This window comes from Drosophila navojoa, unplaced genomic scaffold (genome assembly GCF_054131105.1).
Source record: "Drosophila navojoa isolate 15081-1374.11 unplaced genomic scaffold, UAZ_NAV_1.0 NAV_Backbone_211, whole genome shotgun sequence".
Lineage (NCBI taxonomy): Eukaryota > Metazoa > Arthropoda > Insecta > Diptera > Drosophilidae > Drosophila > Drosophila navojoa.
Genome location: NW_028301787.1, coordinates 1 through 13,335, shown reverse-complemented (window position 1 = coordinate 13,335; position 13,335 = coordinate 1). Strand labels below are relative to the sequence as shown.

The 13,335-nt window shown below is 35.8% G+C and overlaps 2 long non-coding RNA genes across 2 annotated transcripts; both read right to left on the bottom strand.

Annotated features, from left to right (window-relative positions):
* Positions 1-3,752: 3,752 nt before the first annotated feature.
* On the bottom strand, positions 3,753-13,082 carry LOC149090411 (uncharacterized). Its single transcript, XR_016197621.1, has 2 exons — positions 12,189-13,082; positions 3,753-3,848 (listed from the first exon to the last, which is right to left on the bottom strand). It is a non-coding gene; the product is annotated as an uncharacterized LOC149090411 (long non-coding RNA).
* LOC149090412 (uncharacterized) lies at positions 6,437-10,368 on the bottom strand. The gene is made up of 2 exons (XR_016197619.1): positions 7,696-10,368; positions 6,437-6,597 (listed from the first exon to the last, which is right to left on the bottom strand). It is a non-coding gene; the product is annotated as an uncharacterized LOC149090412 (long non-coding RNA).
* Positions 13,083-13,335: the final 253 nt, after the last annotated feature.

Below are 13,335 nucleotides of genomic sequence, written 5' to 3'. Positions count from 1 at the left end.
GGGGCGTCAAAAGATGGATCGAATGACGACGTAGCTCTGAACCACGAGAACTGTATGTATTGATATAGCACAATTTTAGACACATAGAAAGTAACACAAAGTAATTTTATTAACGATCTGGATGATAAAATGTTCTAACTAGACTCCTCAAGGCAGTCACGCGTTTCAGAAGCCTGGTCCAGATTATTGTTGTTAATTATGATCTGTTGCAATATAAAATGCTCACAAGTACTAACTAATTTTTATAAAAAATTAAGACTTTTGTAATTGAAGAAAAAATTTTGGCTAGAGTATCCACTTACATGATTCACTAACACAAAAAAAAAGTTCTTTATAAGCTTGGTCACTCGCAGCTCCCGTGCTGCTGTTTTAGTTGTTATTGGTTTTGGAGTCCGACCACTAGTTGGGCGCCAATTAATTTTATTTGTATCTCCTGCCGGCTCTGACTCCTCGTAGGGGGATGACGGTGGAGAGTTTTGAGTGTGTTTCCTGGGATCGCACTTCTGTACGAAGATTATGGTGGGGAGATGACTGTCTCCCTTATCGCTGCCCTCAATGCGCATATCTTTCACATACCGGCTTCTGGAGTACGTGTGCGTGAAACAGAAAGTGACAGCATATTTCCTTTAAATTTCGCGCAAAGCAAATTAATGCTTATGTTATTGCATAGATCATATATTCATAAATATTTTAGATGAACATAAGTTTTATTGAAACTTCCGATGCGTCAAATAAATACTGATTACAAAGAATATACGACTCAATCTAAAAAAGAAGGCGAACAGGAACCGGAAAAGGAGCCAAAACCCAAAAAGAAGTGTGACCAAGTTAATTGTCAACTTAAATAATTAATTGTAAATCATCTATATAAAATACGCATGAAATCTTTTTAGTATTAATTAACTAATTGTTTACATTATATTTACTACATGCCTATATGTATGTATATCCTTATATGCATATATAGATATGTCTGAAGCTGTGTTACAATCCATACACAAGCATATGTACTAATCCTATTTAGTCCGACACTCCGTCCTACATATTGTAATGTGGTTAGCTGCTGCTGGTGTGTGTAGGCCGACGAGTGCTGTATAGGCTGCTACTAAAGCACTGCTTTGGCTCTATGCATTCCCTGGCCCTGGTCGGGCGCCAACACTCATATAATGCATAGAGCTAGCCATAGATTTAGATATAACGGGCGGGATCTCCTGGTCCCTTAGCTCATTCGGGAGTGTGGGGGTTCTTTGTTACCTCTCAAATCTCCGAACACAAATTTTAATTGTTAAGATCCCTAAAGATGGTCCAAATGACCGAAGTGAAAGGGGAAGGGGGGGAAGACGAACACAGAGTGTGTACATATACCAGACAAAAAAATATAAAGAGGCGAGGCCTTAGGTGACGATTGGCACCCGCTTCTCCACCCAACCCTACCACGGTTTTTTTTATTAAAAAAAAAAACCCCTACGAGAAAAAATCGGACGACTTCCTACCCCATTGTATAACCAAATTTACTGGACTTTTAAAATTTCATATTCCTTCTCAAAAACTGATGTGACTTGTTGAATTCATTTTTTTCAAATTTATTGTGGAGTACGCAGACTCAAAAAAAACAAAGTTCTTACAACTAATATTCAAAACTTATATATAAACTTTCTCATTGCTACTGTAAATTTTGCATTCAAATAATAATTTTTACTTCAGTTATAATTATACGTTTACTATTTTTCTGCTGTTTTTATTTATCTAAAACCTTATCTCGCGTTTATTCTCTTCTATTTGTCTATTACTTATTGATTTACTTTTAATTTTTGATTTACAAAAAAAATTTCTACATATACATTTGCATATAAATTTTCTTGTTTGTTAAATTTCATTTTAAAAAAAAATTTATTTTTATTTTTTTTTTTTCTTTTTTTTTCCGTTTATAATTATAAATTTTATTTATTTATATATATATATATATATATATATATATATTTTTTAGCATTATTAATTTTATTTATTATAGTACTACTTATTATTTATTTAATTATTGAATCTCATTTACATTAATTTTTTTCAGTGTAATTCAAAATTTTTCTTTACATTTATGTTTATATTTGCTGCATCAAAAAAAAAAAACAAATCAATTCACAGAAATAATATCATAATATACAAAAATAGAAAAACGCAAGAAACCCAAATTTTTATTCATTGTGGTATTTTAAAAAAATATTTTTTCTTGTTATTTTTATATTAAAATTTTTCCATATATATACTTTTTTTTTTTTTTTTTTTTTTTATAAACTCAAATTTTTCTTTTATTATTATTATTATTTTTTTTTTTCAAATTATTGGGGACAAGGGCACATTGGGGTTAATCACTTACAGTTTGCTTTGACTCCCGCGACGAAAGGCCTTTCTGCGTGGTGGTGTCAGCTGTGAAGTGTAGAAATGGGGTATATTTGCGGGAGGGGAGGAACAACACAATTTTAACATTTTTGTTCTTTAAATTTTTTTGTTTTTGCTTTATTTTTGTTAGTTATAATTTTTTTTCTAATTTTTTTTTCTCTCTTCAAGTTTTCTTTATAGGGTATTAACTGTGTGTGAATTCATTTTTTCTTTTGATGTGCTGCACTTTGCTTTATGTTTCTTATTTATTCATTTTTATTTATTTATTCATATATATTTATTTATTGGTATATATTTATTTATTGGTTTCGTTTTTGTGTGTTAATTAAATGTATATAGTAATTATAGATTTTATGATGGAACTTTTAAACCACTAATTTTTCTGTATTCTTAAACTTCTCTCTCGACAAAAAAAATTAACTTCGCACTTGCCGTCGGCAATTTAAACGTATTGCACAAATTCCTTTTTTTTTCATTTTGTTAGTTATTTTCTTTATGTTTCGCAGTTTTTTCTTTCTATATGCAAATACTAATTAAATTACTAAATAAATTTCTATGTCATTAGTTATATGGTTTTCACGTTTTCAGAAATCTTCTTTTAAGCACTAAAGTTTCTTTTATTTTGTTGGTTTTTTTTCGGTTTTTGTCTTTTGATGGTGCCCTTCCTCTCCCCCGTCGCTTAGGCGTTATGCTGCTCTGCCGGCTTTTCGTACCCTAACCTCCGCTCTTCAAGGTGCCCCTTGCTGGCGTGAAGTTAGGGTATCTAATAAGAGGAAAAAATGGACAAAAGTCCACTGAAAAAATGGAAAATCTTGCTTTTACTTATTTTTTTTTCTGAACAGTCTTTTGTTTTTTTTTTTTTTACATACCTGATATATATGTATATGTATAAATGTATAAATGTATATATGTGTAACAAATATTTTAAGACCGGCAGCTGCGCGCTGCCAATGCAATTAAATTTAATGCAAAAAAAACAAACGCGATCGCTTGCACTCTCTGAAGCTTTGGGTGCGTGGGTTTTATTGTGTCGAAAAAAAAATTTTTAATTATATAAGTTGATACTTTTAAATTTTCAGCACAATCTAATTTTGATCTGCTGATCTCGTGATACCGGAAAAGAACTATTTGACCCATGTGGCTCTTTATATACCTGCACATTCCAGTCTGCGCTCTTCCTCTTCTTGGAAAGTCAGAAGCGAAGATGGGTGCAATTTACCAGCTGTGTCCCAAGCTTTAAAGGTTCTTGCAAAAGCTCGCTCTCGCAATGTGAGCTTTTGCAAGATCAGCTGGTATTGCAGTGCAGGTGACAAACTTGTCGCGAATGATATGCACTGCAATTATTTATTGTCAGTACATTTATTCTTTGACCATTACATACACGATAATCTGATACGACAGTTAGAAGATTAGCGGGAATCAGATACGAATATCTTTCGCATGATAAGTTCCAACTTCTTTGCCTTGTAAATTTTCCAAAATATAAAAGCTATTGCCAAGCCTCTTTTTAATTCGGCATTTAACAAATTGCGATGCTAACTTTGCATTAAAATTTTGTGAAAATTTACTGAGACTAAAGTTTCTTCTGAAAACCTCCTGACCCTCCTTAAAGGACACTGGCTTGGATCTTAAATTGTACTGTGCAGCATTGCGCTCATACGCAGTACGAATGTTCTTTTGCAGATCCTTTCGCAACAAATCGAGTTCTTTGAACAGATAGATGTGGCTCCTCTAAAGGGGACAAATTTTTAAGGAGACGATAATCAGCTCCATGAGTGATCATGTCTAATCCGAAGAGAGCTTTGTAAGGCGAACAACCTAATGATTGATGAAGTGACGACCTTAATGCGCAAGAAATAGCTGTTATGTTTTGAATATAAAGCGGTATAAACATGTCTCACTCCCAATTCTGTCAGAAATGCATTAAAGTCATTAGCACGAAATTGTTTACCATTATCACTAGAATATCAATATAAAGTTTTTGAAATGGTCTGCATGTGGGTCTGCATGTCGCAACTACGTATGTAAGCACGTACATCGTTAGCTAATCCTGGCCAAAACAAATTTCTCCGTAGCTTTTCTATTGTTTTCTGCATCCCACAGTGTGATGAAATCGCACTGTCATGAGCTTGTTTAAGCACATCTGTTCTAAGTCGTTCGGGAACCCATAACTTCCACAAACTCTCATTCTGGTCTTCCACACATTTAGAATGTTCTGTTCTAATGTAAATAAACTGGCTAGATGTCTTAATGTCTGGGAATTTGGCTTTCTAAAGAGTAAATTTCTGCTTGAGCTCTTGATAACTCAGGGTCAAAGAAAGCATCTGAGTCCAAGTCGACAATCGGGCCGATTTCTAACGCTGCAACTTCTTCTTCACACATCCTTGAAAGGACATCCGGAACTATGTGATCTTTGCCTTTTCTATGAGAAATACTAAATTTATATGGCTGCAAGCGGAAGATCCATCGGGCAAGTCTACCGGATGCGTTTTGTTGACGCATCAGCCACATCAAACTGGAGTGGTCTGTAACTACCTCAAATTCCTGCATTTCTAAATAACACCTGAATTTTTCTGTAGCCAAAAACTACAGCTAGACATTCTCGTTCCGTTACACTATAGTTTCGCTGTGCTCGGCTCAGTTTCTTTGACATAAACGCAATCGGCATTTCGTCATTTTCTGCTGATTACTGAACTAGCACGGCTCCAATTCCATAATCACTGGCATCACAGTGCAGATAGAACTTTTTCTCAAAATCGGGATTCTGTAAAACTGGCGCTGTAGTAAGAATCAGTTTTAATCGGTCCATAGCCTCTTGTGCTTCTACGGGCCATAAGAACTTCTTTTTCTTTGATAATGTGTCAGTAATAGGGCATGTGAGTTCGGCATAATTCTTTATGAATCTTCGATACCACCCACAAATACCTAAGAATCCTCGAACCTGTTTAAGGTTCTTTGGTGGTGGCCAATTTTTAATACAATCAATCTTCGAAGGATCTGTGCAGATACCACCACTGCCTATGATATGTCCTAAATAGTTTACGCTTTTAACGCAAAACTGACTTTTCTCAATATTGAGGGTTAAGTTTGCTTTGCGAAATTGATCTGCAAGGCGTACTAGCACTGCTAAATGAGCTGGAAAACTCTCTGAAACTACGTATACGTCATCTAGATAACCAAATACACAATAGCGTAGATCTGGAGGTATTAATTCATCCATAAGACGACACATGGTTGCTGGGGCGTTACATAAGCCAAACCGCATTACCTTAAATTGGTAGAGAGGTCTGCCAGGAATGGTAAACGCAGTTAATGGCCTTGCCTCTTTGGTCAATTCTATTTGCCAGAATGCATCCTTCAGATCAAGCTTGGTAATATAATTTGCTTTTGGCATACGCGAAAATATACCTTCCATCGCAGGTTAAGGGTAAGCATCCTTTTTGGTTGCTTCTGTTGAGGGTTATCTTTTAAATGAAACACGGTAAATGTAGGTGCAACGCAATAAGTTTATTTAACACAACAAAAATATTCAGTAACAAGTACACTACGCGACGTACCGCGACGATTTGAACTGACCGAGCCGACACACTGACATTGATCTTGCACAATGAACTTACAGACTGACTTCTAGCTCGATTTACAGCACGCTTATATACTAATTTCCATTACGCATCGAATGTTCTGGATGCCTCCTTAAGCTTCTATGTTTACGTATGCATGTACATAATCCAGAACATTCGATTTCTTATTCTAGAGACAATTAGGTAAAAAGCTTACTTGATGATGATGATGAGTTTTCGAGATTATTCCACAACACCCTCCCTAAAACTCAACATCTCTATAACAAATTTGTTCTTTATTCTTCATTCCTAATTTCTCTCTTAGATATAAAAATTTGGGCTTTGGCAAAGCTTTAGTAAAAATGTCAGCGATTTGTTCTTCACTCTTTATATATTTTACATCTATTTCACCTTTTTCAAATAAATCGCGTATAAAATGATATTTAACATCTATATGTTTGCTTCGTTGATGAAATTCAGGATTTTTGATTAGCTTAATCGCACTTATATTATCTATAAACAAGATGTAGTTACTTAAATTAATGTTACAATCAAAAAACAATTTCTTTAGCCATATCATTTCCTTACTTGCTAGAGCTGCACTTACATATTCGGCTTCTGTTGTTGATAAAGCTACACATTGCTGTTTTTTACTTTGCCACGTTATTGCAGCATTCGCATATTTACATAAAATTCCAGATGTAGATTTCCGAGTTTTCTTATCACCTGCATAATCAGCATCACTATATGTCTCAAAAATATTATTATTTTTACTGTATAAAATTCCCAAATCCATCGTTCCTTTCAAATAACGAAATATTCTCTTAACTAACGTCCAGTGATGCTGCTTCGGATTTTCTAGCTCTCGGGAAACTACATTAACAGCAAAACTTATATCTGGCCTTGAAACAACTTGTAAAAACATTAAATTTCCTATTGCTTCGCGGTAAGGTGCATTACAATTATTTTGTTCAGATACATTTTCATCATAATTACATTCAACTGGCGTGGAGACAATGTTCGCATTTATCATATTAAATTTTTCTAAAATTTTCTTTATATAATTTCCTTGATATATGAAGATAGAACCATTTGGCTGCTTCAGTATTTCTATTCCTAAGAAGCATGTTACATTTTTTGTATTTGTTATTTTAAATTCCTTGTTCAAATTCTCAAATAGATTATCAATTAAAAATTCATTGGATGCAGCAATTAACCCGTCATCTACATAAATCGTTAACAAAATTTTGTCATTATTTTTAGAGTATATATAAAAACATGGATCTGCAATACTTTGTGTAAATCCCAGTTTTTTAATAACATTTGCAAAATGCTCTGTCCAGCACCTCGGTGCTTGTTTTAACCCATACAAACTCTTCAACAATTTGCAAACAGAAGAGGTACCATCTTCGAAACCCTCTGGCTGATGCATATAAATATTTTCCTTAAGAGTACCATATAAAAAGGCTGTTTTTACATCAAACTGACCAAGAAATAGATTTTCTTGAGCAGCTACACTTAACAGGAATCTCACGGTATCAAATCTAACTACAGGGCTAAAAGTCTCTTTATAATCGATCCCTTCCTTTTGTGAATAACCCTTAATAACTAAACGCGCTTTATACCTTTCCGAACCGTCTGGATTGAGCTTCTTTGTATAAACCCATCTACTATTGATAACCTTTTTATTTTCAGGTTTTGGAACAAGAACCCAAGTTTTATTTTCATGTAAAGAATTAACTTCTTCTTGCATCGCAGTTTGCCAGTACTCTTTATCATCAGACTTTAACGCTTCATTATAATTTAAAGGCAAGCTTTGTGTAATAAATGTAACAGGGCAACCATAAAAATCTGTCATACGAATCTGTGATCTATCTCGCAATTGCCGACCCATTTCACTATTATTATGTTCAGTTGATTCATCTTCAATTTTATTATTTTCGTATTCACTTTCATTAGTCTCACTTTCAGAATTGTCAACTAAAATTTCAGGTTTTTTAAACTGAGCTGTAAAGTTTTCTGGTTTAAAATATACATCTCTACTTATAATTACATCTCTCATATTTGGAACATATACACGATATCCTTTGCAATTTTCAACGTATCCTACTATAAATCCTTTAATAGATTTTTTATCTAATTTTCTCCTTTTTTCTTTTGGTACATGTACAAAACATTCAGTCCCGAAAATTTTAAGATTTCCGATATCTGGCTCTTTCTTGAACCACAACTCATATGGAGTTTTATTCCCATGTTTTGTTGGACCTGTGCGGTTAATTACATAAACTGCAGTGTTTACTGCTTCTGCCCATAGAAATAATGGTAACTCAGAATTAGAATGCAACATTGATCGTGCAGCTTCAATAATAGTTCTATTCTCACGTTCCGCAACTCCATTCTGTTCAGGTGTATAAGGAGCATTAACAATATGTTTTATTCCCTTCTTATTAAAGAACAATTTAACTTCTTTATTAATATATTCTCTACCCCCATCGCTGTGAATTTCTTTAATGTTTTCATGAAATTGATTCTGAACTGCCTGAATAAAAATTTGGAGCTTTTCAAATACTTCCGACTTATGACGTATAAAATAAACTTCCCGATAACTTGAATAATCATCTTTAAAGCTAACAAAATACAACTTTTTACCAATAGACTCTACCTCTATCGGACCGCAAACATCAGTATGAATTATCTCTCGTGCCTTTGTTGCACGGTCAATATTTTTGTGAAATGTTAGCCGATGCTGCTTCCCATAAGCACATCCTTCACAAAAGAAATCATTTTCTAGAAAATCAATATTCTTATTTTTCAAATAATCGCGAACATGTCGAACGTTTTGATGACAAAACCTCTCGTGCCATACTTGTAAAGAATCACTTTCTTTCGATTCTATTTTTCTTGTTAAATTACACAATTTTGGCATCAAAACATTCGCATCTAATTTTAATAAGTTTCCGAACCTAGAACCCGTTGCAATTATTTTATTATCACGTCTCAACAAACACTGTGTTCCTTTATTTTTAATAAGACAATCAACACCCCTTTTTGCAGCTGACATAATAGAAAATAAATTGTAAACTATTTCCGGAACATACAAAACATCAAACATTGTCGTCGCCCTTTTATTATTATTGACATAAGTTTCAATATCAATATTACCTTTTCCGTGTGCCGTGATATATTTACCATTACCTACGCCTATCCTCAGGGGCTCCAAAAATTCTTCATAAGTAGAATACCAATCTCGACGCCTTGACATGTGATCAGAAGCTCCTGAGTCGATTACCCACACGTCATCTTCTCTGCCGTCCCTGCTCGCAATCAATCCTTTCCTCGATGATACACCCGATTCTCCTTGATTATTTTCCGCTTGACTTCCTGCATTTCTCCTTTGGTGACAGGTGTTGCTCTTGTGGCCTTTCTTCTTGCATATATAACACCTGTAGCAGTCCTTCTTCAGATGTCCCATCACGCCGCAGTTATAGCACTTCATAATTTTCTTCTTATTTTCATGTTCTCTTTTATTTTTTTCGTTTCCGGCAACTAACGCTGTTGACTCTTCAGGTACCACTTCTTGTTCTTTTGACCGCATTTCTTCTGTCATTAAACGAGTCGTCAAATTGTTCAATGTTCTTTTGCTGTCTTCGACCGAATCCCACGCACTATGAAAATAGTTAAACTTTTGAGGCAAAGATGACAGGATTCGCGACATTAACATTGTTTCAGGCACAGCACTTCCAAGATTTTTCATCTTGCTCCACAAACTTCCAACTTTGAAATATTGTAGTCCACACTCTCACTTTCAATCCATTTGAAATCAAAAAACTGTTTCTGAATAGCCGATAAATTTTCTTCTGATTTCATATCATACACTGAGTTCAATTTTATCCACATTTCTCTTGCTGTTTTGCAGCTCACAATCAATTCCATCGGTCTTCTCTCGATAGAATGAATAATTATTTTCCTTGCAGCCTTATCAGCTTTCAAGAACCTTTTCGAGTCTCTCTCGTATGTTGCAGACTCCTGTGTCGGACACGTCAAACTACCTTCACAAACGGCAAGAACATCGTCGTCTTCTTCCAATAGCGTACGAATCATAAAACACCACAAATGCCAATTGTCTTTGTCGCGTAATCGTTCAATTCTCATATTTAATGGCTCCATTTTCATTGTCTTTATTTAGTTACAAATTTGCCACTAATTCACTTTTGTACTTGCACTCGATTTCACACTACATTACACGTTTAGCACTGTCTGGGCCCATAACCTGTTGAGGGTTATCTTTTAAATGAAACACGGTAAATGTAGGTGCAACGCAATAAGTTTATTTAACACAACAAAAATATTCAGTAACAAGTACACTACGCGACGTACCGCGACGATTTGAACTGACCGAGCCGACACACTGACATTGATCTTGCACAATGAACTTACAGACTGACTTCTAGCTCGATTTACAGCACGCTTATATACTAATTTCTATTACGCATCGAATGTTCTGGATGTCTCCTTAAGCTTCTATGTTTACGTATGCATGTACACAATCCAGAACATTCGATTTCTTATTCTAGAGACAATTAGGTAAAATGATGATGATGAGTTTTCGAGATTATTCCACAACAGCTTCATTTAGCTTACGCGCATCTAAGCATAGCCGAATTTTATTCGGTTTCACCACCAATCGCATAGGAGAACTCCAGGCGGTAATAGATGGTTCTATAACGTCAAGGGCTAACATTCGGTCAATTTCTTTATACGAGAGCGTTTCCACTGCCGGACTGACTGGATAAAAACGCTGTTTAACTGGCCGTGCATCACCAATATCAATTTGATGTTGAATCAAATGCGTACGGCCTAGTTTTTCTTGACAATTAGGGAAAAGAGATTTTACGACTTCTAACTGTCGCAATTCCAAATCAGATAAGGGGAATGAATTATCTACTAAAACTGTGCTAACTGTGGAATTTTTATCAAACTCATCCGTGGTTGACTGCATAGCGCTAATTACGTGAGAAGCTAGAGCAAATTCCTTCCAAAAATCTATACCCAAAATTAATCTTTGCTTGATTGATGAAATAATATATAATCGTAGAGTCTTAGTAGTTCCTTTGTAATTAATTGGGGCGTTAAGTACACCAACCACGCTATGAGCTTTCCCATCTGCAGTCTGCACTTGAGATGTAAGTGATTTAAACTCAGAATAGTTTGAGAAGTTTTCTAAAGCTAGTGAGGCTCCAATACAGCTAACATTTGCGCCTGTGTCTAATAGACCCAATTCGGTAAACTGAAAAAACCTAACTTCAGCATAGCAACGCGAATCATTTTTATCGTTAATTATTGCTGAGAGTAATAACTTTCTATACTTTCTTAACCTTTTATAATAATCTTTGCAACGCAAAGCACTCCTAGTTTTTAATGGACTTATTTCACTAAATATCCTATGCCTTACTTCCAAATAGTTTTTGAGTCGTTCATGGTAAGGCAGCATGTGTAGGGGCTTGATATTTTCATTTTGGACAAACTTTAAATTGGATTCGGGCGAAGGAGCTTCAGGAATGATAGCGTTGATCGCCTCTTCTGATCTCAATTTGTCTTGGCAGGGGGCATCCTGTTGTTGTTGGACGCACCCTTCTGCCGGTTTTCCGACGAGCGTTGGATACAAGCCTTACATTGTGGCTTATAGACATTAAGTGCACCACACCCGTAACAAAATACGCGACGTTCCGCTAAACAATTTTCCCACACATGTCCTGGTGTATCGCAGTTCCAACAGCGTATGTTTGACTGATGAACAGCAGCGATTTCAGGTTCCATGTCCTCAATCTGACCGTTCTCGTCATCGAGCTCAGCAACTGTATAATTTGGTCGCCTCTGAAAGTGCTGCTTGTTACGAGAACTACTTTCCCTTTGGCTACTAGTTTCTGCAACTAAATTCTCATGCATTTGGACCAATTTTCGAAGCTGACCTACTGAATGCACCGGCTGATATAACAGCTGGTGACGCGCTTCGGGAAGAAGATTGTTTTTAAGAATCTCAATCAGTTCTTCTTCGTCGATTCTAACTGAAGATTTGTCGATAAGCGACACAATCCCTTCATAAAAATTTGTGAAAGATTCACCTACTTTTTGTTTTCGAGAGCGTATTAACTCTTTACTGTCGAATTCGGATCGATAGTCCGTGTACTGCTGACGTAGCGAAAAACAAAAGTCTGACCAAATGATACGGTCCACCTTCTTATGGTATCTCCAGTACCAGTTTCTAGCTCTTCCGGCGAAAAGTATGTGCATATGCTTGCACAAAGCCTCCAGATCACCATTTAATGTATCCTCATACTTTTACCCGGTACATAAATTCATCTACACCTAAGCCTTCCTCGGTACCATCAAACTGAATGTTCCATTTTTGTATTATTTGTGCGACTTTACTCGGATGAACTGATGTCTGACTTGACGGTGACATTTGAACAGACGGACGCGGTAAAGCATTAGGCGGAGATCGATTGCTCACATTCAAGGACGACATTAATCGAGTTACGGTTTGCTCGATCATATTTTGTATAGTAGAATAAGCAACTGGGGCGTGATCCTCGCGACGATTGGTACCTGCACGATAAGGACGACCTCGTCTTCGCGTGTTTATTCCCCGTGAAGGAGGATGTTCATTTTGGTTGGTGCCAAGACTGTTGTCTAATTCTACTAACGGCTCTTCACTCACCTCTAACGCACGCTGATCTTCTGTGACTCTTTGAGTATCTACGTCTTTTAATGCTTTGGCCAAGTTTCGAGTCACTGCCCGAGTACTTGGACCTGGGACTGACGGATCTGCTTGCTTCGATTGAGGCGAACAATTTCCTATAACTACCTTCAAATCTTGTATATTTATCACAGCTGCACAATTAGGACAAGTGTTGCGATCATTCAAATACTCTTCCAAGCAACGCTTATGGTAAATATGCTTACAATTAGTGATATAGCACGATTGAGTATTTGTCAAAACCTGACCACATATGTCGCAATTCTTCCCGGCATCATCCGAAGATGCGGAATTACGTTGCGGACTACGAGCAAGAGGCATAGTGGCTTCAACTATTACCTCAAAACGGTTCTACAAACAAAACTCCTAAAAATCTTACTTATTCAAAGTTAACAAGTAAGAAAGCTCTAGTCGAGACAGCTCGACTACGAGATCCCCTGAGCCCTACAAGCAACTGATATTTCAATAATAATTGGCAATATAATGACAACTTATTTGTTGAATAATTTAATTTCTAGACGTACGATCGTAATGAAACTTTCAGAACGTAATCATAATGTATGTAAAATGTATGTGTATACCGAATCACAAGTCTCTAGTATTTGATATACGACTTTTACAAAT